Source organism: Myodes glareolus, chromosome 9 (genome assembly GCF_982192425.1).
Source record: "Myodes glareolus chromosome 9, mMyoGla1.1, whole genome shotgun sequence".
Classification (NCBI taxonomy): domain Eukaryota; kingdom Metazoa; phylum Chordata; class Mammalia; order Rodentia; family Cricetidae; genus Myodes; species Myodes glareolus.
Genome location: NC_142034.1, coordinates 17,033,954 through 17,061,397, shown reverse-complemented (window position 1 = coordinate 17,061,397; position 27,444 = coordinate 17,033,954). Strand labels below are relative to the sequence as shown.

General features: G+C 40.4%; 1 protein-coding gene across 1 annotated transcript in view; it reads left to right on the top strand.

Moving 5' to 3' along the window:
- The first annotated feature begins 12,067 nt into the window (after positions 1-12,067).
- The window catches only part of Tanc2 (tetratricopeptide repeat, ankyrin repeat and coiled-coil containing 2), a 322,705-nt gene continuing 307,328 nt past the window's right edge, over positions 12,068-27,444 (top strand). Inside the window, 1 exon segment of the mRNA XM_087909880.1 lies at positions 12,068-12,197. The gene's annotated coding sequence lies outside the window, so the exon portion shown is untranslated.

Genomic DNA, 27,444 nt, shown 5'->3' with positions numbered 1-27,444 from the left:
TACATCTCTGCATTTCTTGATATCATATGAAACATCTCATACCTTCACATTTTTATTATGTGCTTTATGGGATGGTTTACAAAATAGTGCATGCTGCCTAATTCAGGGAGTGTCTTTGTACAGAACGCAACTTAACTTTCTTGATTACTCATGGTTAATATAGGCATCAATTTTCAAAATTTCTCCCTCAGAGATTTTGGACCATGAAATTGATGTTTCTGCAATTTCTGATTTCCACCCTGTCTGCAGGCATCCAGCTTGCTCTTTTGACTGCTGTCTGCTTGCCTGCTGGGATAGTTTCTCTTCCTTCTTATTTTCTTTTCCAAGGGTTTGGAAACCAGATTGACAAAGCTTTTAAAACTGAAGCCAGTAAAACTGAGTAGCCTCTGAGAAAGCTTTGGTGCGTGCCCAGAAGTGATGGCCGTGATCTCTGAGGCATGGACCATCTCCAGAGCTGGAGGTCTTTCTCATCTCTCTTATTCCCTCCAGTCTGTGCTGTGCTCCAGACAGAGATTGCCAGGTGGCCAAGTTCCACATAAATGAAGTTCCATTACAACGATTAGGTTGGGACTATAATATTAAAACTGCTCCTTTCCCCTTTTCCTCGACTGCCTCCTGACCCACTCTTTCTGTCCCTTTCACGCTGTGTGTCAGTCACACTGTGTTGACTAAACTTAGAAAATCTTCTCATTGGGTTTCAGATGAATTTGATGAAGTTCAACCTACATCTTCTTTTTTCTTATGCTCCCCTCACCTACACATTGCTCTAACAATTAAAACATCTCTATATTTTACTTTAAATTTCTTGCTTAAAAAATTTCACTTCTCATCCAAAGCCCCATTTGTTTACAGCTTAAGTGTATTCCATTGCATGAAAGCAAACAAAGGTAATTTACACAACTCTCCTGTAGTCTTGCTCCACTTCGGTTCTTGCCTCATTGATTTTTGTACTAAACCATGACTATGTAATCACTCACTACAATGACTGATCACTTTTGCTGTTGTTCCCTAGTATTTATTAATTGCCATTTAAATACTGTGGACTTTGAGCTATGCCAGACTCATTAAAATACACGTAACTCTTGGAGAATAAACTCAAAGTTCGTTTTACTAGTGGTGCATTGATACCATTCTCTTCTTTTCTGGGTGCAATAAGCAACAGTGTTATCATTTCTTTAGACTGCTACCCTAAGAAAAAGTTGTCATCTATGAGTGGAAAATGTGATTGTCAATGTTTATGATTTCAGTTTCAGAGCAACTGGAACTGTTACCCTATCTCAATGTCATTCCTCAGCCATTTTGAATTGTGGTAAGTATGTATCTGCTGATGACTAAATATCTTCCACTACTCAGTGTGCTACACCCCTCTAATCCCAGCAATCAGGAGGAACCACAGGAGGGCTACGAGTTCAAGGCCACTCTATATTACATAGTGAGCTTGTGGGCACCCTGAGTGATACAGTGAGATTGTTTCAAAAAAGCTAACAGCAACTGAAACTAGATAGGAAATAAACTAAGGATTGAAATAACTAAAGAGTAGCTGGGAAGTGATGGTGTGCACCATTAATACCAGCACTCAAGGAGGCAGAGACAGGCGGATCTCTAGGAATTCAAGGCCAGCCTGGTTACATAGCTAGTTCCAGGACAGGCTCCAAAGCTACAGAGAAACCCTGTCTCGAAAAACAAAACTAAACAAACAAACAAAAGAATATTCCAAATGAGGCTTTATCCATCCTGTTTTGCTAGTCCAATTACCATTTATAGAATGATCACTATGAACCTTTTTATACCTTCTGGCTGGAGAGAAGCAAGGAGTCGGTTCAGCAGCAAGCACGGGGTGTGTTTTCTGCCTGTTACTCCTCTGCTTTGCTGAATTCTTCCCCCAAATAAACAAGTTCCTAGAGATGCAGCCTACATCACAGGACATCTGAATTTTGCTGGTAATTAGTTTATTTTCAGTTTCAAGATGTCAAAAATTGAAATGACATGCTGGTAAAGGTTCTGTGAAGGGAGATTGGCTCAAAGGTTAGCTCGGGCCACAGCCTCATCTTTTATAAGTCAGAAATTCCAGCCTGTCTATGATTTAGAGTTGATTGGACTCAGGGAGCGTGCTTTAGAATTAACTGAAATGATGAGAAATTATTTTTATTTTCCAAAGCCTAATTTATTAATTTGACAGTGGAAAATATTAGTAATATATGGGCTAGAACATTGGTGATGTAACGAAGGGGTTTTCTTTCTATAACCCATGTTTTTTTGTCTATTTGATTATTTGAAGTAGATGATTAAAAAACTGAAATTCACAAATATTTACCCAGAATCTATTATATACACAGTAGATATTTTGTTGAATGTAAGAAATAGCCATGAACCGGGTAGTTACAATCCCTGTTATCTCTTCAGGAAATTTAAGGTTTATGGGTTTAAATTTAGTGAGTGCAAAGTCAGAGAAGGTTTTATGATTTAAATGTTAAATAATGTTACTATGATTTTCCTTTCGAAACTCATGGTGAAGTTTAGTCCCAATTACAAGATATTAAGAGGTGGTACCAGTCAGAGCCCTTACGAGGGGATTATAGCTCTGTCCCCATAGATGAATTACTCCATTCATGTGATTAATGGACTAATAGATTGTCTGGAGAGTGAGTATACTATAAAAGTCAGTGTGGCTGGGTCACATGTAAGCTCTCTGTCAAGGATGCCCTGTGCTATTCTGAACTATGCAAGAAAAAGGACCATCACCATGTGGTTCATGACCCTGGACTAGAACCATGAACCAAAATGAAAATCTTTTATGACTTGCCCGGTGTGTGATATTGTGTTTGCTAAGCAACAAACACTAAGTTATGGTAGATATTAACTTATATTAGCCAGGTGTATGCAACATTATGCTAGGGACATGCCTACCTCAGGATCTGTCAGGCTGAGTCCAAAGTCCAGTGCATCCCCTTCTCCTCTTAGAAGTGATGAGTTCGGTCTGCAAATGTTACCTAATCCCCCTTATTTTGACACATTAATTCTTAGGATGAGAATTGTAGTAAAAATTTTATCAATTACAGTAAAAACCTTCTCTAGTTATTCTAGATCAGCTTTTTAATTAAGACTTTATTATTATGGGACTCAGAGCAGGTTACACAAAGCCTCAGTGTTTTCATCTAATAAAATGGGAATAATAATTCTGATCTCTACCGTTTTATGAAGATAACATTGAACAATGTACTTTAAGCCTGTAACATTGAATGACAACACTCTGGAGACTTGGTTACAAGTCAGGCTTTTTTTACATATACTAATTTAATCCTGACATCAATATAATAAAATAAGGGTTTCCCCATAATTCTTAAAGAAATAATTTTTATTTGTTTGTTATTACTGGGGAGAGAATGAGCGGGCATGAACGTGAACATGTGTGGGCACGTAGCTTTGTGCAATTTATTTTCTCCTTCCATTTCACATGGTGTAGCTTGAAAGAAAATGGCCCCCAGAGGGAGTAGCACTGTTGGGAGGTGTTGCTTTGTTGGAGTAGGTGTAGCCTTGGAGGGAGCGTGTCACTGCAGAGGTGGGTTTTGAGGTCTACATATGCTCAAGCTATGGCATAGTTCAGTTCAAGTCTCAGTTTGCTTCCTGTTGCCAGCATATCAAGATGTAAAACTCTCAGCTCCTTTTCCAGCACCATGACTGCCTGCATGCTGCCATGTTTCACCATGATGATAATGGACTGAATCTCTGAACTGTAAGCCACCCCTTAAATGTTTTCCTTTATAAGACTTGCTATGGTCATGGTGTCTCTTCACAGCAATAGAAACTCTAATACAGAAGTTGGTACCAGGTATTGGGTTACAGCTTTGACCTTGGGGCTGTGGATTAGGAAGCAGTGGGAAGCTTTAAGTGCTGCTAGTGGGCCATCCTAGTAGGTGCATGGAAGACAGTGGTGCTACGGGTGATTTTAACTGTGGGGGCCTGGGTCAAAAGGTTTCAGAGAAGAACGTTAGTATATGGTCTAGAGACTTCTTGTGATATTTGGTTGTATTTTGCCCTCTTCTGAAAAGTCTACCTGAGGCTAAAGTGAAGAATTTTAGATGAATTCCGTTGGCAGAGGAAATCTCAAAACAGCCTAGTATAGACCCTTTCGTGTGGCTATTAGTGTTAACTCTAATGAAGATTTATAATGAAAAGGAACAAGCTGAGTAAGAAAAAAAAATACAAGATGCAGAACAATTTTAGGAGAAAAGGAGCAACAGGAAGTGGAGTGGAGTGAAGTCCTGTGTTCAAGGAGATAAACAGATTAAGAAATGGAATAAAGGGAGTGGTGACCTTAGGGCAAGATTCTACCCGGATAAATTTCCAACTTGTGAAAAGGAATTAAAGGAAAGCTTAGAGTCTGGTGTGATGGTACACACCTTTAATCCCAGCACTAGGAAGGCAGAGGCTGGTGGGCCTCTGAATTTGAGGTCGGAATTTGAGGTCAGCCTGGTCCACAGAGCAAATTCCAAAACACCCAAGCTCAGGCAGCGAAGGAACCATGGAAAACAGAGAGCCGGTGTAAGCATAAGTTAACGAGGGGCCACATTCCAGCCCCAGCAAGCAACAGAACTTCGCAACTTCAGTCTTGTTCTGGCTTTAGAGTTAAGGCTAGAAGAAAGGGGTTATGGAATCTGCTTCCCTGACTAAAGTAAAACACAAGCCCAAGCTTGTGCCAGGGGTGTCCCTGAATGGAGGCCTAGAGAGGACATTGTGTGAAGCTGTGAAGTTGAAGTCTGGATTGTCTTGGAGACTCCAAGATGCTGGCGCTGCCAGAACTGTGGGACACCTGCTGAGGAGAGCTGCTACCTGGGAGTGGGACCAGTCCAAGAGAAAGAACCATGTTACAGTCAACAAAGCTGAAAGGAGTTCGAGATCTGAAGAGTGTTTTGACATCAGACCTGAGATGCAGAGCTTGGAGTTTGCCCAACTTGTTTTTGATCTTGCTTTGGTTCAGTATTTCCTCACTATGCTCCCTACCCATGTTTTAGAATGGTAATGTATATCCCATGCTATTATATGTTGGAAGTACTTGATCTTCTTTTTGATTTTGACTTTACAGGGGATTATAGGTACATGAATCTCAGGAGAGACTTTGAACTTTACACCTTTGAGTAAGTTTGAGACCGTTACAGACTACGGTGACTTCTGAAGCTGGACTTGTGCATTTTTGCATTATGATATGGCTCCAAGCTTTAGGGGGGCTGGGAGTAGAATGTGGTGGTTTGAAATAAATAGACACCCAAAGGGAGTGGCACTTTAGGAGGTGTGGCCTTGTGGAGTAGGTTTTTGCCTTGTTGAAGTAGTGTGTCACTGTGAAGGCAGGCTTTGAGGTCTCATATATGCCCAAGCCACGGTCAGTGTCTCAGTTCACTTCCTGTTGCCAGCATATCAAGATGTAAATCTCTTGGCTCCTTCTCCAGCACCATATCTGCCTGCATGCTGTGATGTCCCACCATGATGATAATGGACTGAGCCTGTAAACTGTAAGCCACCTCATTAAATGTTTTCCTTTAGAAGTGGTCATGGTGTCTTTTTTACAGCAATAAAAACCCTAACTAAGACACATGACTTCTGGGGACTTAGGTTTTCAGGCTTGAATAGCAAGTAACATCATCTACTGGGCTATCTCACTAGCCCCCCAATGTTTTATTGTAGTAAAATACACACACTGAAAACTTAGTCATAGTTTCAAAATTCCCATTCACAAACTAGTAAACCAAGATCTAGAAATGTAGAAAAACTTGCTTATGATTGTTCGATTTTTGAATTTTTGACTAGAGACTTGATGGCAGTCAGTTAGGGTTCAGGGCCCTCCTCTTGACACATGCTATAGTTCCTGTCCTTGAATCATCTTCTAAGTTCTATGCATCTAGTGGCTGTTTCTACTTGGATGTCTTTCCAGCGTGTTAAACATGGAGCCCTAGAGAAAATATGTTTAACTAAATAAATATGTTTTATCCGTCTATTAGTCAAGACTCTTATCCAACTTGCAGAAATTTGGTTCAAATAAACCTAACCATGAAGGAGGATCAATAAGTGGCAGGAGTATCTACCAGATCCCAGGGAGAGGAGCGGGACAGATCCAAGGGCCTGACTGCCATCAGGACACGCTCTATCTACCCCTCATTTCTGACCTATATATCATCTCTTTTTCCCACCAGACTGTCCTCACAGTGTATGCCTGAGCATCGTGTTTCCTAGGCTCCTGTGTTAGTATTCATAGATTTGCCCACTAGGGAGTGAAGATCCTTTGGATATGAAGATGAAAAAATTCTAGAATGGGCTCTGGTTGGCCCAGCTTGGACCAAGAGCTCTCTGGGCATCAAGCATATGGGTGTACATTACAAATTATTGAATATATATGAGTGCATTTTCCTCTCTGAATAACATACCAGATTCTCACAGGAGATATGTAATTAAAAGTGGTAAAGAACCACTACAAACACAAATGTACCAAAGTATCCAGCTTTTCTGATTCTCCTCTTTTGGGTCACTGATACACACGTGCTCTGGGAAGCTAGACTTTTTATCATGTGTTCAGATTCCTTCATTGTTCTTTAACACGTATGGCGTTATCCAGAAAGTTCTGTTAATTTTTCCCAGGCAGTTCTCATTGGCGCCATTCTTATTTCTACTGTCATGCTCCTTGACTTTCAGCAATCATCTTCTTTAGCTCATTAAACAGCAATATCTTCCTAACCAGACTCTTATTATTCGTTCCTTTCCATTTACATCTACCCTAGGAGGTGAATGTTGAAGCACAGTCTTTCTGTCATTCTTATGCCCAAAGATTAATGGTGGATCCTTGCCTGCATGGAGAGACCTTCTGAGGTTTGGTTCTGTCTACTTGTGGATCCTTTTAGCCACCGAGCTCTCCTGAGTAAGTGCTTTGACTCAGCCACACTCACTGTTCCAGGACCTGTTCCTTCCAGCTTCAGTCTCTGTGCACTTTCCAGATAGTTATCTTTATTTTAAAAAGCAGCTCATTTGCAAAAGAAGCCCATTCCTGATTGCTGTCATCCGGTTCTCTCCTCTTAACCCTTAGAGTCCCAGGGGCTGTCCTTCTCTCTTTCCCACCTACCTATTTTTATTTTACTTTCTTCAAGATGTAATCTTGTACCACTGCCATCAAATTCCTCTCTCTCCTTCTTGTGAAATACTACAGAACCTACTGTTTTACTTTCGGTAACACTTAATTTTATCATACACTGTATTAATTTTTAAACGTTTTAGGCATTTTGCTTCCCAAATAGATTGTGAGAGGACAGCATGCAAGACTTCCCTCACATCAATTATATATGCCTTATGGCATGTATCACAGCTCTACACATGCAGGAGCACAAAGACCTGCCAAACATTTATAAATGGCATTGGGAAATGCGTGATGGCTTGCTTGTGAACATTTTACATGAAATTTTCAGTTCAAAAAGAAAGGATTTACTAAAACCCTTTAACTAGTAGCTCCTCTTTGTGGATATGTTTTTAACTGTTAGTCTAAAAATTATAAAGTATTCATCAAAAGGCTGAGGTGGGAGTTGGTGGGGAAACCATTGAAGATTCCGCATTAGAAGTCACTGGTTGGAGATCAAAAGGAAATGAGATTATGACAGTCCATGAGAAAAATGTTACTGTATATCAGCTTTTCTGAATCCTTTGGGGAGGGGATGTAACCCAGGAGTGCTTGCTTACAGTGTTCAAGGTCCTAGGCTCCATCTCCAGTGCCGGAAGAGAATCAGAGTACTTTCATTACGCGATGACTCAGAGTTTTCCAAAACAGTGTGTTCTGTTTTCTTATTTACATTTTATACAACTTTCCCCTGAGGGTGAGTGATAAAGAATGGCATTTATGTTTCAGTCCTAAACTGGTCAGTTTTTGTCAATTTGACACAAAGTAGGGCCACTTGGGAAGTGGAGATTTCAACTGAGGAATTGTCTCCATCAGACCTTGGGCATGTCTGTGGTGGTGGTGGCCTGTGGGCATTAGCTATAGGGGCATTTTATTAATGACTGTAGGGGAGGGGTACCACTGTGGGCGGTACCACCCCTGGGCAGGTGCTCCTGGGTTAGATATGAAAGGAAGCTGAACGAGCCAAAGAATGCAAGTCAGTAAACAACATTGCTCCATGGGTCTTTGCTTCAGTTCTAGCCTCCAGGTCCCCGCTTCGAGTTCATGTTCCATCCTGACTTCCCTCAGTGGTAGATCATGACTTTGGAGTCGTAAGATAAAATAAATCCTTTCTTCCCCAAGGTAGCTTTGGTCAGTGTGCCATCACAACCCACAGAGAAGCACAGTAGGACAGATTGTGGACTGTAGCCATCCTTGTGTGATCTGGAAAGTTAGTCATTTAAGCTCAGAGCCTCACCATCTAAAACCTGAGGCTCCTCAGCTGATATTAGGAGGATTAAGTGGGGAGGCGCATTTAAGACAGTAAAGTACTTGAGGCAGTAGGTGATCAATCAAGAGTAACTGTCACTATTTATTCAAGAGGGAAAGTTGAAAGGAAAACGTGGGCCTTGTGGCTTATTTATGACTTCAGGATGTCAGAGGAGGGCATGCTGGGATGAGTGCTCACACACAACAGGCAGACCAAGAACGGCTGTGTGGACAGGTATAGTCGGTGGTACTAGAAGAGCTGAAAGGTCTAGGACAAGGTTAGGGCACTTTGTTGATTTCTTACAAATTCTTCTTAGGACGCATATATTGTATTTCCTAATTACATTACAGACTAAAATACCATCTTAACAAGAAAGGGTTTTTAAATAAGTAAGACAATTAGGATTCTCAGAATTTTGGGCATTGATGATAGGGAAGCTAAGGAAATCTAGGAGAGGGGTTGAGGAGAAAGATGACTTCGGTGTTGTTCTCTGTCTCTGCCGGACCACATTCTCATCTTTAGCAACCACATATTGTTTCCTTCACAAAGTCAGACGATGATAGCAATGAAAGGCTTGATAGTAGGATTGTGTGGGAGGGGACTGGGTGAAGAGAAGCATTGGACAATCAGAGCACTGAGCTCATCCCGATGGACATGGACACTGCCCAATATGAATATATGGAAAAGATCAGTCAGAAGAAATGAGGACAGTGGTTTGGAGTTGCTTTATTGGTGCAAGAGACCACGTGGGCTACAGCAATCGAAACTTACTGTGCAAAATTCCAATAAAGACATCTGCTGCTAAAACTGGATGATTACAGTGGTTTTCCAATTTCCAGGAAAATGGGTTTAAAGGTTTTCATTTTGTGAATTATTATTAAACCCTGTGAGAGCGTTGGAAATACATTTAAGAAGAAAATCACAGACATATTTTTTAAAAATAACATTATTATTTTAATATGTGAATATCTGCATAAGCATAATATAACCAACTTTAGTGCTGGTAAAATTGTGTCAAGTCCATATGGTAGAATTCAATCTACCAATATTTCATGGTGTTCCACAATGAACACCATAATTTCTAGGTGCCTCCACCTGAACTAGTTTTAAAAGCAATGTATTATACCCCTGACTGCCTTTTGTTATTTCTCAAGGGAAGGAATGTTATTAGCTTCAGCAAAACTCACAGGGAAAACGCTTAGATACAAAATAGTATTTAAAATAAATAAAAAAGACTAAATGAGAATTAAGGAGGGTAAATTCAAGTGTAAGCACAACGTAATAGTCACTAGTGTTTCATGAGCACTTTACTGTATGCTATGTTCTGAGCTAAATATTTCTCAAGTTTCATTTCATCTTTATAACCATTCCGTGAGGTATCATGACCCACACGAGACAGATGAAGGAAAGTTCAAGATATGCTTAAGATCATGTACCAGGGTAGGTGGTGGGTGACATTGATCAAACCTGTTTTCTGATCCTAAAGATAATGACATTACAATGTTTCATTGTAACATTGAAGCCAAACTGTTGAAGCCGCTGGCGATGACACATGCATTTAATCCCAGCATGCAGGAGGCAGAGGCAGGTGGATCTCAGTGAGTTTGAAGCCAGTCTGGTCTAGAAAGTGAGTTCCAGGACAGTCAGGACTGTTACACAGAGAAACCCTGTCTAGTGGTGGTGGTGGTGGTGGGGACACATAACAAAACCTGTGTTGAAATGTAATGCTTCTTTGTGTGTTAAAACTGAAACACAGGCACAGGTTGCTTTTTAAGTGTTCATGTGCCAGTGTGGCTGAACATTTCCAGTAATCCAGAATATTCCCCTCTGGAGCCCCCTCATTCACCTACAGTATAAGTAACCAGTATCCTGCTTCTATCACAATAGGTAGATGAGTTTTAATGAGACTGAGCTAACTTTTGGAATTACAACCAACAGTCCAAATGTCAGTCTTTCACCTTGCCATGCTAACCACAGTCAATGCTACAGTCCTACCTCAGAATTCTCAAGTGTTCACTGTAAGAGCTAGTTTTTGGACATGACTTCATATCCATTTTTTTGTATTGTGCTGAAATTAATACAATTTTTTTAAAAGTCAAAGAAATTACACAACAAAGCCCTATGAGATGGGGTAGACTCAGATGGAGTGGTATCAGAATAACCAGCCAATCAAATGAACCAACCTCTTTACCCTCGGAACAGCATAGAAACAGCGCCTTTGACTGATGTAATTTGTGCATCTATTTCCAGTCACGGCATTTCATTAGGAGGCAGACTAAAAAGTCATCTAAGCTAATGGAATGGAAGTCCACCCAAGCAACATATGCAGCGACGATTGCTTTGTAACATCTCGCAGCACGTGGGAAAAAAAATTTACTTTAAGAATCTTGCAAAGTTGAATGGCTGTTTCGTGGTTTGAGGGCAAGGAAGTATGGGAAAGAAAATCTAGGTGGTGAGTTTTGGGGGAAATATGACCTAATCTCCTTCAATGAGGTCTTACGTGCTGATGACTTTCCGTGCTTTGCTGACTGCCTTAAAAATCACATTCATTCTTATTCAAGTTGGCAATGGCAGAGGCAGCATCGCAACTTTACTTAAGTCTAGCAAGCTAAGGTTGGCGAATCGTCAGTAGTTGTTCTAGATGTCAGCTTTCTTTTCTCCTTTGTGTTATCCCCGTGTTGTTTTTCTTCCCATCCCTATTCTAATCATAGGCAACGGTGGCATCTTGAAAGCAGTCTACCTACTGCGATCGAGAATCGGGAGAGGAATTAACTGACACTTGTTGGCTTCGACGACTTTGAGTGACACGTGTGCCTGCGGTGTCCAAAGTGGGGGTGGGGGAAGAGACTGGAGGAACGCTCGTGCCATCAAAGCAGGAGGAAAGGCCCCCCAGAAGTGGGCGCACGTGACAGCAGCAGCCACCTCGAGAGTGACATCATCCCGGGGGCGGAGCCAAACTCTGTAGGGCCTTGTCAGTTATTGAGCTTCCTCCCGTCTCCCTCACCAAATGCCTTCGACCCCACCAGCCCAAGCCCCCTGAGGAAGCCAGAAATGCCTACGCGTCCTGCAGCGCCAGGGCCCCCTCTGTCAGTGTGGCGCGGGGTTTCACCCCCACAAGCCCTCCCAACAGCTCCCCACCCCCAGGCCGTGGAGGGGCAGGGGGCGGGGGCGCGCGCGCTCCACCACGCACGCGCCCCCACGCACGCGCTCTCCCTCCGCGCTCGCGCTCCTCCCCAGCCCGGCCCGGAGGGGGCGGGGCTGCGGGCGGCCTCCGAGGGTGCGACGCCCCCGGCGCGGCGGCGGCGCTAGAGAGCGGCCGGCCGGGCGCGGGTTGCTGGGCGCGCGCTGCTCCGGCGGGGCCCGGTGGCCACAGCCGCCTCGCGCCAGCCGCCCGCTCAGCGCGGCCAGCAGCGAGCGCCGCGAGCACGGGGCCCCAGGCGGCAGGCGCCGCGCACCCTCCGCCGCCCTGCGCGCCTCCTCGGGCGGCCCCGCCCCCGTTCCCATCCCCCTCGCGCTCACCTCCGGGGCTGTGCGGAGCGCGAGGCGGAGCGAGGCGCCCGCCGCCGCCGCCGCTGCAGCAGCCGCCGCCGCCGCGGTGCTGAGGGGCGAGTCTTGCCCCCGCGCCGCTGCTGACAGGAGGACCGCCGCGGGCTGCCAGCGCTCGCCGGCCGCGAGGCCCCGCCGAACCCGACTGAGGCGCGGATCCTCCGTGGGGCGTCCGCGGCAGCGCGGTCCTCACCGGAGACCACGGGCACGCGGGCTTGACCCCGAGGTGCGCCGCGCCCCTGAGAGCGGCAGGTAAGGACTGGGGGGCTCAGGGAAGAGGGTCGCTGAGGGTGAGGTGACAGTGGCGTTCGCTTGCGACGCCTCGGCTACGGGGGCTGGGGCGGGGGCGAGCGGGGAGACAGGGATCGGGGATTGAAGTGCCTCCGGTGGCGAAGGCGTGGGGAAGGCAGGCTGCCTCCGAATGTGGGAGCGAGGGCGGCTTCGGAGGGCTCCGGGGTTGGCCACTTGGCTGTCACCGAGGTTAGTCTTGATATTTGGTACCTGGAGAGTCTTTGGATGACGGGGACCGGGATGAGATGCGAGGCGGATTGCTAAACGTGGCAGGGAATGTGGTGCAGAACGAGTTGCAAAATGTGTCCCTGAATGCAGCATAGAAGTAGTTGTGAAATGTGCCAGGTAAAGGCACTGGATGGGCTGGCCTCCGTGGCGTAGAAATGCAAGGTAGAAGTGTTATTAGCAATATTAATAATTCCTTTGGGGAAGGAGGTGTAGTATAATGAAAGACTAATAGGGCTCTTTGCTACATATTCTGTCATAGGAAATCGAGAGGAGCTGCGATAAGCAATTTTTTTTTATATATATAGGGAAAGTACCCACGTGAAAGCAAAAAAAAAAAGCAGGTTGGTTGTGAGATGGGAAAGAAAAAAATAGGACTAGAATCATTTTAGGTTTTGTCATCAGCATGTAGGGCATGCAATTGTAGCCTGTCTTTCTGTTCTAGGTGTGGAATGTTTAAAATGTTTCTCACAAAACATAAACAATGATAATTAGCGTTAGGAAGAAGATTGGACGTCTTCACCCCCCTCTCCTGCTCCTCTTCAGGGAAACAAAAACACCACAAACAAAAAGACAAACAAACCAACCATCCTGACCATAATTGTGTGTTCAAGATCCTTAGCCAAAGGGAACTATTTTTCATCTATGTCCCTGTCTTGGCTTTTGCACAGGTGAAAATAAGTGGAACGAGGAAAACAAAACAATATGGTGAACAAAAGGGATAAATTTTCAGGCATTTTGAAAGGTTGGAGCCAAAAGCTGTGTCAACGGTTAATTACAGAGACTGGCAATAGTGAAATATTCTGGTATGTTCTAGCTGTTCGGATGGGATGGTGAGATAAGATAAAAACGGATACAGTAAATTGGCATAAAAAGCAACAACATGGATACTGTCAATGTAGTGTGCCTTGTAGCATTCCCAGGTAAATTGTCTTAGGCATATGAGCCCAAAACGGAAACAAATGAAATAAATATTCCTGTTCTCTCTTCCTTGGTCCCTCCACCCCCCCCCCGTGTGTGTGTGTGTGTGTGTGTGTGTGTGTGTGTGTCTCCACATGCTGCAAAACGTTGTGACTTCCCATTTAAGAACATCTGTTTTGAGAGAACTGTCAGAACATACTGGAATTTCAAAAGTAACAAAAGGCAGCTAGATGAGCTATGTAATATAGCATGTGCATATACACCCAGTGTCTATGTAATATAGCATGTGCATATACACCCAGTGTCTATGTAACTGAAACAAAAGCAGAAATATCTGATGTGTTCACTAGGGTGTATTTAATTATTAATGAAATTTTAGTGTGTTACGCTAGAATTCTTATAAATCAAATTACCTGCTTGAATGTTGTTCTTATTTAGTAATTTGCCAGATAATCTGAAAATTCAGCTTCACCCTGGTTCCAGAATCATTCATTGAGGGATCATTTCCTTCAAAATAAAATTGGATTTTCCTTGATTTATTTTGAACTTCAGTCTTTTCTGTAGCTATTTCCTTTACCTCAAGGCCCTGTTGAAGCTAAAGAGAAGAGGGCCAGAAGAGAATAAAGAGCAGTTCTGTTGGGTCTTCCTGTTTTGTTCTGACTGTAAGCCATATGTACTGCCACCCCCTACTGTCTGTAAGAAGAGGTGTTGCAGAGCCCTGTTCTTTTCTTGTTATCACTGCCCCCTTGTGTAAGGGAAGAAATTGATAGCTGCACTTTTGGGAAACAATCTTTTCAGATTGTTCTGTATCATTAGAGTGGTTATGTAGATTTTTTAATCACTTGTTTACTTTAGAGTGCAGAGCTAGAGGCATATGTTTACTAGTTCTTACATTTGGTGTCCCTTTTAAATAGTATCTGATATTAGTCAATTCAGATTGCTAAGAATGTTTACAGTATATTCAGGAACATGGTATTCTATTCCTTCTAGTAATAATAGTGTACGTTTATATAGCACACACTTTGTGCCAGTCTTGTACATTGTTTATACAGTTACAAAATCCTATAAGATATATATTGTTATTTCTATTTTACCAATGAGAAATGGAAACCGGATCAGTTTGCCAAAGATTATGTAGCCAGGACGTAGAAACATTGTTTCAGTTTAGAAACTCTGGCTAGCCACTCTGTTCTTCATTGGTATACTGTGTTGTCCTCTCATGTTAATATTGGCAAGCTGTGCACTATGCTTACAATGCACATATCCATCCTAAAGCAGATACTGATAGATGTGGATAAACCTGCCTACACACACGCAATGGGCAGTTATACAAGGAATTTCTTGTAGGAATTTGTTTCTAAATTTGTTTCATGTGATTACAGGCAATAAGTACTAGTCCTCAGGACTTTTCAGGTGGTCAAAGAAATATTTATAGTAGTGTTTGCTTTGAAGGGGGATCATTAGAAGTAAAAAGTTACTTTCAGGTAGTTTGATACAGACACGCACACACACACACACGCACACACACACACACACACACACACACACACACACACACACGCAGTTTCTTTAAAAGTACCAGTAAAGCTTTATTGCTAATTTTATTTGGAAAATCAAGAAAAAATTATTATTTTCCCTTCATATTCACATTTTATGGTCTTTATTTAAAAATATTATTAGCAAAAAATGGATTGGATCTTTTGATAATTAACTCTTCCAAAACAAATGTTTCCTCAGATTTTCTTAGCTCTTAAACCGTTGTTTTATAGATAGTGATTACATATGAAATAGTTACAAAAATGAATAAAGTACAAAGAATAACAGTGTCGTCCGTTAGGAAGTGGATCATTGCTTCTCACAATTGTGATAATTATTTTCTTCTCTTTGACAACTTATTTTTGCCATTCTTTTCACAGAAATTTTTCTGAGTATATTATGAATCATACATCTCATATAACCAAACACTCCTCTCCCATAATATACATTTGTTAATATTATTGGATTTAACATATTTATTATGGACAGAAATTTTCAGAATATAAAACTATATAATTTAGTATATTCAACAAATTGAAATATAGACTCAGACATACTCTGAATTTGTATTGATAATATTCTACTTGCAAATGTAATTTGGTTTGCATCTTTACTGTAAAAATTTACCACTGACATTGTTAAACCTTAATTGGTTATTTCCTTCTCCCATCATTAACTTTTTTTTTTTTCCTTTTGAGATAGGGTTCCCATATGTAGCCCAGGTTGACACTGAATTATCTTTCTGTTTCTCCATCCCTGGTGCTGGTATTAAAGGCATGTGGCACCTTGTCTGGCTGTTACTACTATTTTTCCCCAGTGGTACTGGAGTGTGAGCCCAGGGCTTTGTGTATACTAGGCATGTGCACTACCATTAAGCTACACTCCTAGGCCCTCACCGTCAATTTTTACCTGTGTCATGCTAACTCTTCTTTCTTCTATAGTTGACTTTGTTCCTTTACTATTTCCTAAATAATTATGAATTAATTTGAATGAAGAAGGACATAGACTCTAGACAGAAATGTACTAATAACAGAAGTTCCAAAAGGGAAATACTGGGTTGGTTGATAACTTACTGGATATATAGTAGAATAAGTATGCATAACATAAAGTTCTTTCTGTTTTATATTTCTTTTCTTCTTGAAATACAGTTAAAATCTGAGACAAAGTAGTTGGGCATGCTAGTTGAATTATACTAGTTTGAATTCAGAGTCACCCAAGGGAGAATATTTCTTTCCCTCCTTCCCTCCCTCCCTCCCTCCCTCCCTCTCTTTCTTTCTTGTTTCTTTAAGGTTTCTTTTTATTTTATTTTTTTAAATTTTTAATTTTTTTTATTGAGCTATATATTTTTTCTCTACACCCCTCCCTTCCTCTCCTCTCCCCCTTTACCCTCTCCCATGGTCCCCGTGCTCCCAGTTTATTCAGGAGATCTTGTCTTTTCTACTTCCCATGTAGATTAGATCCATGTATGTCTGTCTTAGGGTCCTTGTTGTTGTCTAGGTTTTCTGGGATTGTGAATTGTAGGCTGACTTTCTTTGCTTTACGTCTAAAAGCCACTTATGAGTGAGTACATATGGTATTTGTCTTTCTGGGTCTGGATTACCTCACTCAATATGATGTTTTCTAGATCTATCCATTTGCCCACAAATTTTAAGATGTCATTATTTTTTTCTGCTGTGTAGTACTCCATTGTGTAAATTTACCACATTTTCCTTATTCATTCTTCAATCAAAGGGTGTTTAGGTTGTTTTCAGGTTCTGGCTATGACAAATAATGCTGCTGTGAACATAGTTGAGCACATGTCCTTGTTACCAAAAGTGGTATTGCTGGGTCTTGAGGTAATTTTCTGAGACATCGTCATACTGATATCCAAAGGGGCTGTACCAGTTTGCACTCCCACCAGCAATGGAGGAATGTTCCCTTTACCCTACATCATCTCCAGAATAAGCTGTCATCAGTGTTTTTGATCTTGGCCATTCTTACAGGTATAAGATGGAATCTCAGATTTGTTTTGATTTGCATTTCTCTGATGGCTAAGGATGTTGAGCATTTCCTTAAGTGTCTTTCAGCCATTTTAGATTCCTCTGTTGAGAGTTCTCTGTTTAGATCTGTACCCCATTTTTCTATTGGATTATTTGTTCTATTGATGACCAATTTCTTGAGGTTTTTTTTGTATATTTTGGAGATCAGCTCCCTGTCCAATATGGGGTTAGTGAAGATCTTTTTCCATTTTGTAGGCTGCCGTTTTGTCTTGTTGACCATGTTCTTTGATTTATAGAAGCTTCTCAGTTTCAGGGACTCCCATTATTAATTGCTGCTCTCAGTGTCTGTGCTGCTGGGGTTATATTTAGGAAATGTTCTTAAGGAGGATATTTTCACTGATGGCATCCAGATTTTCAAACTGCTGCACATGTTGATTTATTTTTCTAGCACTAGTCTGAGCAAGGTAACAAATATGGGAAGCTAGCTTAATTATTGACAGTTCTTTTTTCTCTGTGAATTATTATTATCATTAGCATAAGTAGTATTAGTGTATCATTAGTATCTTCATATTTGCTTAATATGCCTGTGTCATAAATACTGTTATTTGGTGGAAAGATAGATAATACTGTAAAAATAAATTGCTTATGCTTTATTATTTTGTGACGACTATCTCATTTTTTTGAATTGCATGTTTTCTAGTAACATACTAGATGAAAATTACTTAAGATTAAAAAAACAGAACAAGGAAATAAGATGATGGAGAGCATGTATCCCTGGTGATTCTCTTGAAAAAGTTATGGAGAGAAGTGTTATAAGCTTAGGGCTTAAGAGATATTTTCTATTTCAAGGTCGTTTTTCTCTTAGAGGACATCTTACCATTAGTCTTTAAGGTCAAGGTTATTGGAGATGGAAAACCAAGAACTCACTGTCTGAGTTTCAGAAAGCAGGTTGTGGATGTGGAACAAGTATGGACTTATTATTACTCCAGAAAGTTCTAAATAGTTGTAGTACCATAATTATTTCTGGAAACATATTTCTTTTGTTAGATCAATTTACTTTTGATTTGTAGTGCTGGGCATTGAACACGGGGCCTTGTGTGTATTGGGAAAGTGTTTTTCTGTTGAACTATTTTTCTAATGCAAGTCAGCTTATTAAAAAAAACATTGGATAACTACGTTTGTGGATGTTAAAAGTATCAAATGAGTTGATTATTTTATGGGTCACACCAAAGTATCTTGCTGTGTTTAGCTTTTGTTTACTCTTCTTTAGTTTATGATAAACATGACCAAGTTTAAGAGACAAAACTTAGGTTGATGCTCATCTTAATCATGTTTTTTTCTTCCCATGGAATCAGTTTCTGTCTCTTTTCCAGTCACGGTAGAGACAACCTCTCAAGTGTCTTTTTGTTAGAACTCAAGGTAGTCTGCTGTCAGTTACCTAAACTTAGCCATTGCATTATAGTCAGCAATCTTAGTGTGTTAAAAAAAAATCCACATTGTCTAGAAGACATCTTTACTCTTCATGTACTTTTCTTTCACAGGTACCTCACATTGCTGCCAGAGTGATATGTGTGCCTCCCTTTTATGTATGGTGGTGGTGGTGGGGGCGCGTGTGTATTTCATATACATGAATGAGAGGTATACACCTGTGCATGTAGAGGCCAGAGGAGGACAGTGGATGTTTTCCTCTATTGCTTTCTTTATTCTTTTGAGACTGTTTCGTTGAACTGGAGGCTTGCCTTTTGGCTAGGCTAGTGAGCTTTCAGGGTCCATCTGCCTCCATCTCCAGGGCCGAGAGGTACAGCGCACATAGCCATGCCTCATGTTTTCTAAGGATTTCTAGGATTCAGACCTAGGTCCTCATGCTTACACATGCTTTTCCCACTGAACCTCTCCCTAGCTTCAACATGATAGTTTTAAATGTTTAGCCGATCATTTTACTTTCTTCAGAAGCTTCCAGTGCTTCTCATCATAGAAAAGATCAAATGGGAACTCCTTAGCAAGCATAGGAGGTAATTTATGATATTTTTTCCTGTACCCTCTTTTGACTTACTGCCTTCCACATTCGTTTTCAAGTTACTCAATAATTCTCAATTCTTTTAATAATAAATAATCGCTTACATTTTCATACCTTTCTGTATAAAGCTCCCTTTGCACTGGACTGTCCCTCCCCTTTACTTTGTTGTGAAGACAAATTCTTACTGTCTTGGCCTAGACAGTATCGTTTCAGTTTAGAAGGTTGTTCTTACTCACCTAATTGGGTTTGTGTGTGTTATTCTGTCTTCTCCCGTTGTCCCAGGTAAACTTACCTTAATTATTTGACTGTCTCATCACTAGTCTGTTAGATTCCTTTAAGCAGGACCCACTTCTCATCTTTTATTTTGCATCAGTGTAGTTAGTACATAGAGGATACTCACTGTCCACTTACTGAGTAAAGACTGTTTTGGTAATGCCTTTGAAACTTCATCCCTTGTCAGTTGTGGTGGCACACACTTTTAATCTCAGCATTTGGGAGGCAGAGGAGGGTGGAACTATGTGATTTCCAGGCACACCAGGGATACATAGCAAGACCCCCGTCTCAGGACAGTATAAAATGTGTCCATACACATATACCCAAATGTAACTATTCAGACATATAATTAAAACTGTACCTAAAGATAACAAGATTTTGTACTTATGTTTCCTGGGGTGGTGGCAGGAGGAAGATTCTCTGTGTGAGCTTGAGCCAAATTACTTTCTTATGTATTACAAAAATTGACCAACTGTAACCTATGGGCTAAATCCAGCCTGTCATCTATTTTTATGTGCTCTGCAAGCTAAGATTTTTTTTAAGTGATTGAAAAATATTAAAAGAACAGTACTTCATGATGTGATATTTATAAGAATTCAAATATCTGTGTCCATAAAGACAAACTTACTGGAGATGCTCATTTGCTTACATATTGGCTGTGACTGTTTTCGGGTCAACAGCAGAGTTGAGTAGTTGCCATAGAGACTGTATGTTTTACAAAGCCTAAATATTTACTTTCTAAAAAAAAAAAAAGTTTGCCATCCTTTGTTCTATTCCATACTCTGTGCCCTTAATGTTCCTTTAATGTTAGGAGTTATATATGTCTCTAGAAGGTTTCTACAGAAAATACCTGCTTCTGTTTATTGAGAAAAAGTCAGCACTGCTTTCTTGAAAAGCCCCTGTTGCACTTCCTTATAACATTCTTATGTCTAACTCTGAAGTTGGATTCTGTCCCAAGCAGAGCCATGTGCAGTGGCCACACCATAAATCCTAGCACCCAGGATGCAGAGGCAGGCAGATCATGTATAGATATTGGTATTTTTGAAACATGGTTTCACTGTGTAGTTCTGGTTGTCCTGGAACTCATTATGTAGACCAGGCTGGCCTTGAACACATAGAGATCAAGTGTTGGGATTAATGGCATGTGCTTAGAAATTTCATATTGTTTTTCAAAAGCTAAAATTATAATTCATATTTCTGTGTCCTAGATATTTCTTCTACCTCTGAAGAATATAGTTAAAAACAAGTAGCATATTAATTAATATTTCTATTTTTCTAAAGTTTACTGTTGATATTTTACTGTTTTCCTTTTGTGGCAACGGCATTGTAAAATATTTTATATGATTTTTATGTTCATTTAATTTTTTTATTCAAAACATTTTTTGCCTGTGTATGTGGTAAATGTGCATGTGCATTTGTGTATTTATGTGTGGGCAGGTGTGTGTGTGAGTGTGTGTGGAGGAGGACAAAGGTTGAGATTGAATGCCTTTTTTGATTGTTTCCTACTTTGTTATATTTTGAGGCAGTCTCTCACTTACACCCGGATCTTGCTGATTTGGCTAGTTTAGCTAACAAGCTTGCTCCAAGGATTTGTTTCTGCCTCCCCAAAGCTTGGAATTACAGGCAGGCTATTGTGCTTGCCTGGCGTTTTCCTGCGTGTTAGGGACCTGAACACTACTCTCATGCTTGCAGAGCAAACACTTTACCTGCTAGGCTCTCTCCCCAACCCCTATATGTTCATTTTTATAAACATTAGCAAGTATTTCAGACATAAGGTTTATAAGGAAAAGTACATATAAATAAGAATGATGGAAACCCCTGTTTGTTCCAAATGGATTTTTGGAGTAGTAGACACACATTTTTCATCTTATCATGTCATCATATCTGGTCTTAAAGATAGACACAAAGACACTTGACTCTAGTTTTCTTATTGTCATGGAAGGCTCCTCTTCCCTCTAGATTTTTTTTTAATAGATTACATTTACTGAACTTGGAAATGAGATCTAGTATGTAGATAATATATGATTTAGTCATTTTAGACTTGGAGAATCTGCTTCGGATCTTAGTAAATATTTCTGCCTACATGAAAGTAGTGTCTTCTTAACCCTTTGTTCCAAATCTTGCATGGGAGAGAGAGTGACCCAGAAATTGCTGGTCTATGAAATCTTAATAGGTGATTTGCTCTGTCTAGAAACCCGTTTCTGTTCCAGTTCTAGCAAACTGCCGACTTCCCTAGGCTTGTCGGCTGGGTGGTGGTGAAGGTATTTAGCTTTTGTAGCCCAGTGGAATGAAGACTTATTAAAGCACATAAACAAATAACGACTGCCAACCACCTACAGCCAATCCTGCTCCACCATTGATCTTTCTAACTTTTCTAGGATTTTAAAGAGGAAGAGAGACTTCCTTTGAAAACTGTTAGATATTTTTAATATTAAACAGTGACAATAATATTTAAGAATCACTGTTCAGTTTAAAAGTGGAGCATGGTGGTAATAAGTCTGTAATCCCAGTACTTAGGAACTTGAGATAGAAGTTTGAGGCTAGCCTGTACTACATAATAAGGGCCTGTCTAAAATAAACAACAAAACAAAAAAGCGACTTCGGCTTTCTTCAAAGAGAGACCAGTTGTGTAGTAGAAAGAACATGCATTCTGAATTTTAAATCAGCAAAGCAGCTGTGAATTATTGCCTTGTCTTTTACTAGCTGTGAAGAATTTTCAAAAAACTTACCTTGAGAGGGTTTATGGTGATAGAGGTCAGTTATCTAAGTGAGAGTAAAAGCCACTATTTCTTAAAACAGTGAAATGTTGACAGATATTTCCCTCAGTTTTGTCATGTAAATATTTTCAACTTTTACAAACATCTTTTTAATTTTCTGAATAATTGGAATTTTGCTTCCCCTGCTGCCCATCAGTGCTCCAGGTTGATAGTTTTTGTAGTTGTTCCTTTTTCTAAACAATATATGATTAGACAGAGTGAACTGTTTGGGGGGTTTATTTCTGTAGTCTTTACGTAACAATGACAACAATAATAAAACAAAGGACTTGTCTAGCTACTATTTAATAATCAGAAAAAATTGCTATTTTTCTGTAGTAAGGATAGTTGTTCAGATGCTCAAATTTTAGCTTCGGATAGAGCCCAGTAGTGGAACACTAGCAGGCCCAAGGACCTAGGTTCAGTTTGCAGTAGGAGAGGAAGGAGTTGGGGGAGGGAGAGGAGAGGTGTAATGATTATCTAAACTATTCTACTATTAATAAAAACTCAGGAGTCAGATATGGGGTAAAACTTGATTGATCAGAGAAGTGGTAGAGAAGCAGCTAGTGACCCCTCACCTTCTTAGATCCCCTGCCTACTACTTCCCATGTCTGTGTTTATGTCCTGGGTCCCATAAAACCTCTGTGGTAAATTTTGATCAGCGGTAGCTAACTCTGCCCTCTGATTCAAGGTAAATGTTATTGGCAGTCTTGGGAGTGTCAGAGTACCATCAAAGTATCCCACAACAGACAGGAAAGAGGAGAATGCTTTTGCGCAAATCAATATCCTTGTGCTAATTATAAAATAAAAGATAGTTTGTCTTGGGCTGACAGTGTCTCTCAGTTGGTAGTGCTTGCCTAGTGTGCATGAGACACTAGCTTTGAGCTCCAGTACCACTTAACCTAGTATGTTTGTAAAGGCACTTGGTAGACAGAGGCAGGAGGTTAAGAACTTCAGAGTTCAAAGTCATCCTTGACTACATAAGAAGTTCCAGTAAATTTTGTCCTAAAAGTATCTCATTTAATGCCCCAGGAAAGACCAATTTTATGCAACTTTGGTTCCCATTTATTATGCATATAAAATTTATTTATTTACTTTTTTGTGCGTTGGTGTTTTACCTGCATGTATGTCTGTTTGAGGGTGTTAGATGCCTTGAAACTGGAGTTACAGTTGTGAGCTGCAATATGGGTGCTGGGAATTGAACCCAGGTCCTCTGGAAGAACAAGCCAGTGCTCTTAACTGTTGAGCCATCTCTCCAGCCCCTATTGTTGTCTGTTTTTAAAATAATGAACTTCATAAGAACTCTTCATTGTTTTGAAAGATAGTTTTTATCTCTGAACATGTCAAAGAAGAATTATTTAGTTGTTAACTGTTGTCACTAACTCTAGTGGTCGATGGGTGTTTATTTCTCCCACTATCCTACCTTTCTTTTTGAAATTACAGAGTAATATATCTGTATTAAAATAGGTAAACAAGGGGTAAATAAAATGTTAGTATTTTCCTTTCTTAGAGCCTGCCCATTTCTGTTTATACTCCTTGTGGCAACAAGCATTAGCTAATATTTAGATTTTTTTCAGTATCTTTATCTTTTTTTCAAAAATTTATTAGCAGATATACATACATTCATAAGCTTTTTTTAAAATAAAGGATATTATTTACTTGCTCAATGACTTGCATTCTTTAACCCTCTATCACAGCTCTCTTTAGTAAATGGAATCCTAATTTTAAAAGGCTTGGTACTTAGCGCTCATAGCACCATCATTTAATGTTACTATAAAACTAATAGATGTTAAGATTGTTTCTTTCTTTTTTCTTTTTTTGTCTGCTATTATTAACTATTAGGGCTGTTAGTCCACTATTTTGACCATAGAAGCAAGCATTCTGAATTAATATTAGCAAAATTAATCCAGAAGTACATTTATAAGATAGTATATCATGATCAAGTAGGTTTGTTGTAGGGAGGCAAGGGCATTAAAATATTAACATCTTTTATTAAATGACCAAAGTTGTAAGATTAAAAACTACATTACTTCTTAGGGAGAGTTGGCAGGTTTTGAATTTGAAGACAATATTATGAGCATATCTGCCCATGAGAATGACAGTTTAGTTTTATATAATTTTTTGGTCTTGAAAAATGATAGACCAATATTTATTTTGGAATCTTTGGGGGTGGGTTTTTTTTTCTCTGCCCTGGCCTTGTTCCTTCTGCTTTGGTTGTTCAAGCCTGATAGCATTGACAGCACAGACACATTAGTGTTTCAGAGACTGGGGTGGATGATGCGGGTGGTGCTGGTCCCTTTAAGATACCGTATATGATTGCATCAGGCTTAGAAAGCACCCTATTGTCCTCTGTACAGATTGTCTTGTAAATACTGGTCTGAATCCCATTTTAAAGATTTTTTTTTCTTGTGCTTATTGTAAAAATTGTCTTCTTTAGAATGAGTATTTTGAAGCCATTATTTAGGGCTGGTTGTATATGATGTGTCCTAGTATTTACCATCCATTGTACCATTTGCAGCTCTGGGAGTGGTGGGTGTTGGATTGTTTTCCCCACCTGTACTGTTAACATGTGTACACCCTGAAGTTATCAGGTCTAATCCTGAAAACTTTATCTAATTTATAGTGCGAGAAGCCCAGTGTTGCCAGTTCAGCTTCCTTTTCTTAGACTCTTATTCTTGATACAGAACTCTATAAGTCTCTTTTGGGATCCCCAGATCCCTTTCTTTTTAGTAATTTAAGTGCAACAGTTCTCCTGAAATATGTTCTTTTGGCCATTTTGTGTTAATATTGTCAGAAATACATTGTCCTTTTCAAAGATATAGTTTGAATTTTTTTTAATTTCGAAAAATAGTCTATTAATTATTTTTCTATATTTGCTCTGCTCCTTTAATTTTCTTTGTGGGCTCCTATTATCGATATACTTAGTTTTCATTTACACACTTGCAGCTTTTCTCTTTTAGGATGTCTTTTTAATCTTTTTGAGTTTTAAGACTTTATTTATTTTTTAAAAATATTTATTTATTTATTATGTATACAATGTTCTGTCTGTGTGTATGCCTGAAGGCCAGAGGAGGGCACCAGACCCCATTATAGATGGTTGTGAGCCACCATGTGGTTGCTGGGAATTGAACTCAGAACCTTTGAAAGAGCAGGCAATGCTCTTAACCACTGAGCCATCTCTCCAGCCCAAGACTTTATTTTTTTTAACATTTACTTTTTTTTTTCTTTTTATTTTCTTAGATATGATTTCTCAGTGTAACAGCATTGACTGTCCTAGAACTCCTTTTGTAGTCCAGGCCTGCCTCTGCTGGGATTAAAGGTGTGCACCCCCACACCTGGCGCTCATTTACTTTTCTTAAGGGATTAACTATTTTTACCCACTGTTGTCATTTTCTTTTTTTTTAAATTTATTTATTTATTTGTTTATAAAAATTTCCACTTCCTCCCCTCCTCCCCATACCCTCCCACTCCCTCCACTCCCTCTCCTCCTCCCTCTCCAGTCCTAAGAGCAGTCAGGGTTTCCTGCCCTGTGGGAAGTTCAAGTTCCTCCCCTCTCCCTCCAGGTCTAGGAAGGTGAGCATCCAAACAGACTAGTATCCCAAAAAGCCAGTACATGCAGACAAAACAAGACACAGTGCCATTGTCAATGGCTTCTCAGTCAGCCCCCGTGTCAGCCACATTCAGAGAATCTGGTTTGATCACATGCTCATTCAGTCCCAGTCCAGCTGGCCTTGGTGAGCTCTCATTAGATCAGTCCCCTTGTATCAGAGGGTGAACGCACCCCTCGCCGTCCTGATTTCCTTTTTCATGCTCTCCCTCCTTCTGCTCCTCATTTGGACCTTGGGGGCTCAGTCCAGTGCTCCAGTGTGGGTCTCCGTCTCTATCTCCATCTATCGTCAGATGAAGGTTCCCTCTGGTCCTGCCTTTCTTGCTCACATTCTCCCTCCTTCTGCTTCTCATTTGGACCTAGGGAGTTAAGTCCAGTGTTCCAATATGTGTTTCTGTCTCTATCTCCATCCATCGCCAGATGAAAGTTCTATGGTGATATGCAAAATATTCATCAGTATGGTTATGGGCCAAGGCCAGTTCAGGCACCCTCTTCTCTGCTGCCCAGGGCACAATCTGGGGACCTCTCCTTGGGCCTAGGAACCCCTCTAGAATCAAGTCTCTTGCAAACCCTAAAATGGCTCCCTTAGTTGAGATATATACTTCCCTGCTCCCATATCCATCCTTCCTCCCTCCCCCCACTGTTGTCGATTTCATTGTCGTTTTCCTACTGCAGTTGTAATTATTGATGACCTCAGTATCTATGTAGAGGATTCTACTAATATTCTGAACTTTGCCCTTCCAGGACCTTCTTGTTATTTTAACCATTCATTTCTGTGTTGTATGTTATACAGGTAATTTTGAACCCTCGGTGCATCTGTATTTTCTGAGAAACTTTGAAAAACTACAGATGTCTAGGACTTACTTTTGTATATTTGGACTTGATTTATGGAAGATATGACCTAATGTGTTAATAATTTTCACGGTGAGTTTAAAATACATCAAGGATTTAGAGCCATGCCTCGGAACTTATTAATCACAGCTTTCTATAATCCCCCTTTCTACCTTTTGTGTTTTTGGCTCACTTACAGAAACTGCTCTTCTTCTCTGTTGCTGTGATAAGCCATTCTGACCAAAAGCAACATGAGGGAGGAAAGAGTTCATTGTCTGAGACCAGGTCACAATCTATGGAGGACTTTCCACGAGGGAAGTCAGGACAGAAACTTAAGGTTGACTGGGTCACTTGTTCATGATAAGTTAGCTTTCCTGTATAGACCAGGCCCACCCTCCCTAGGGATGGCTCTGCCCACAGTAGGCTGAGCCCTTGCACATCAGTCATCCACCAAGACAGTCTCTCACAGTGGTGACCACAGGCCAGTCTGATCTGGACAATTCCTACCTTAAGGTTCCCTCTTCCCAGATTGTTCTCTGTTGTGTCAAATTGATGGTAAAAACTAACCAGCACAGTACACAGTAGCCTTAATTTTACCTTATCAGAACCTTTATACTTGCTGAAATACAAGTATAAATCACCACGCCCACATCATGTGGTACTGGGGTATCTATCCAGGGCTTCCTTCATACGAGGCAAATATTCTACCAACTTAGCTGCATCCTTAGCTCCTAATAGTACTTTTTCATTTATCAAACTTATAATTCCATAGCATTCAGCTATCTTTCACTTCCTTTTCTGCTATGTAGACTTCAGCCTATCATTATATATATACATGTATATATATATCCTGAATCTATTTTCAACCTGTTTGAATCCTCACCTTTGGTTATTCTTACATGGTAAAACATAATACCTGTTAGTACCAGTGTTATGTTTTATAGTTTTATACTTACAAGTAAGTGTTGCTGGAGTAGAATAACTTTGTCGACCTTAAATTATTGCTTAGTCTCCAATAACTTTAAATTAATTGCTTAGTACTGCCCAGTTCTTCTGTATTATTACT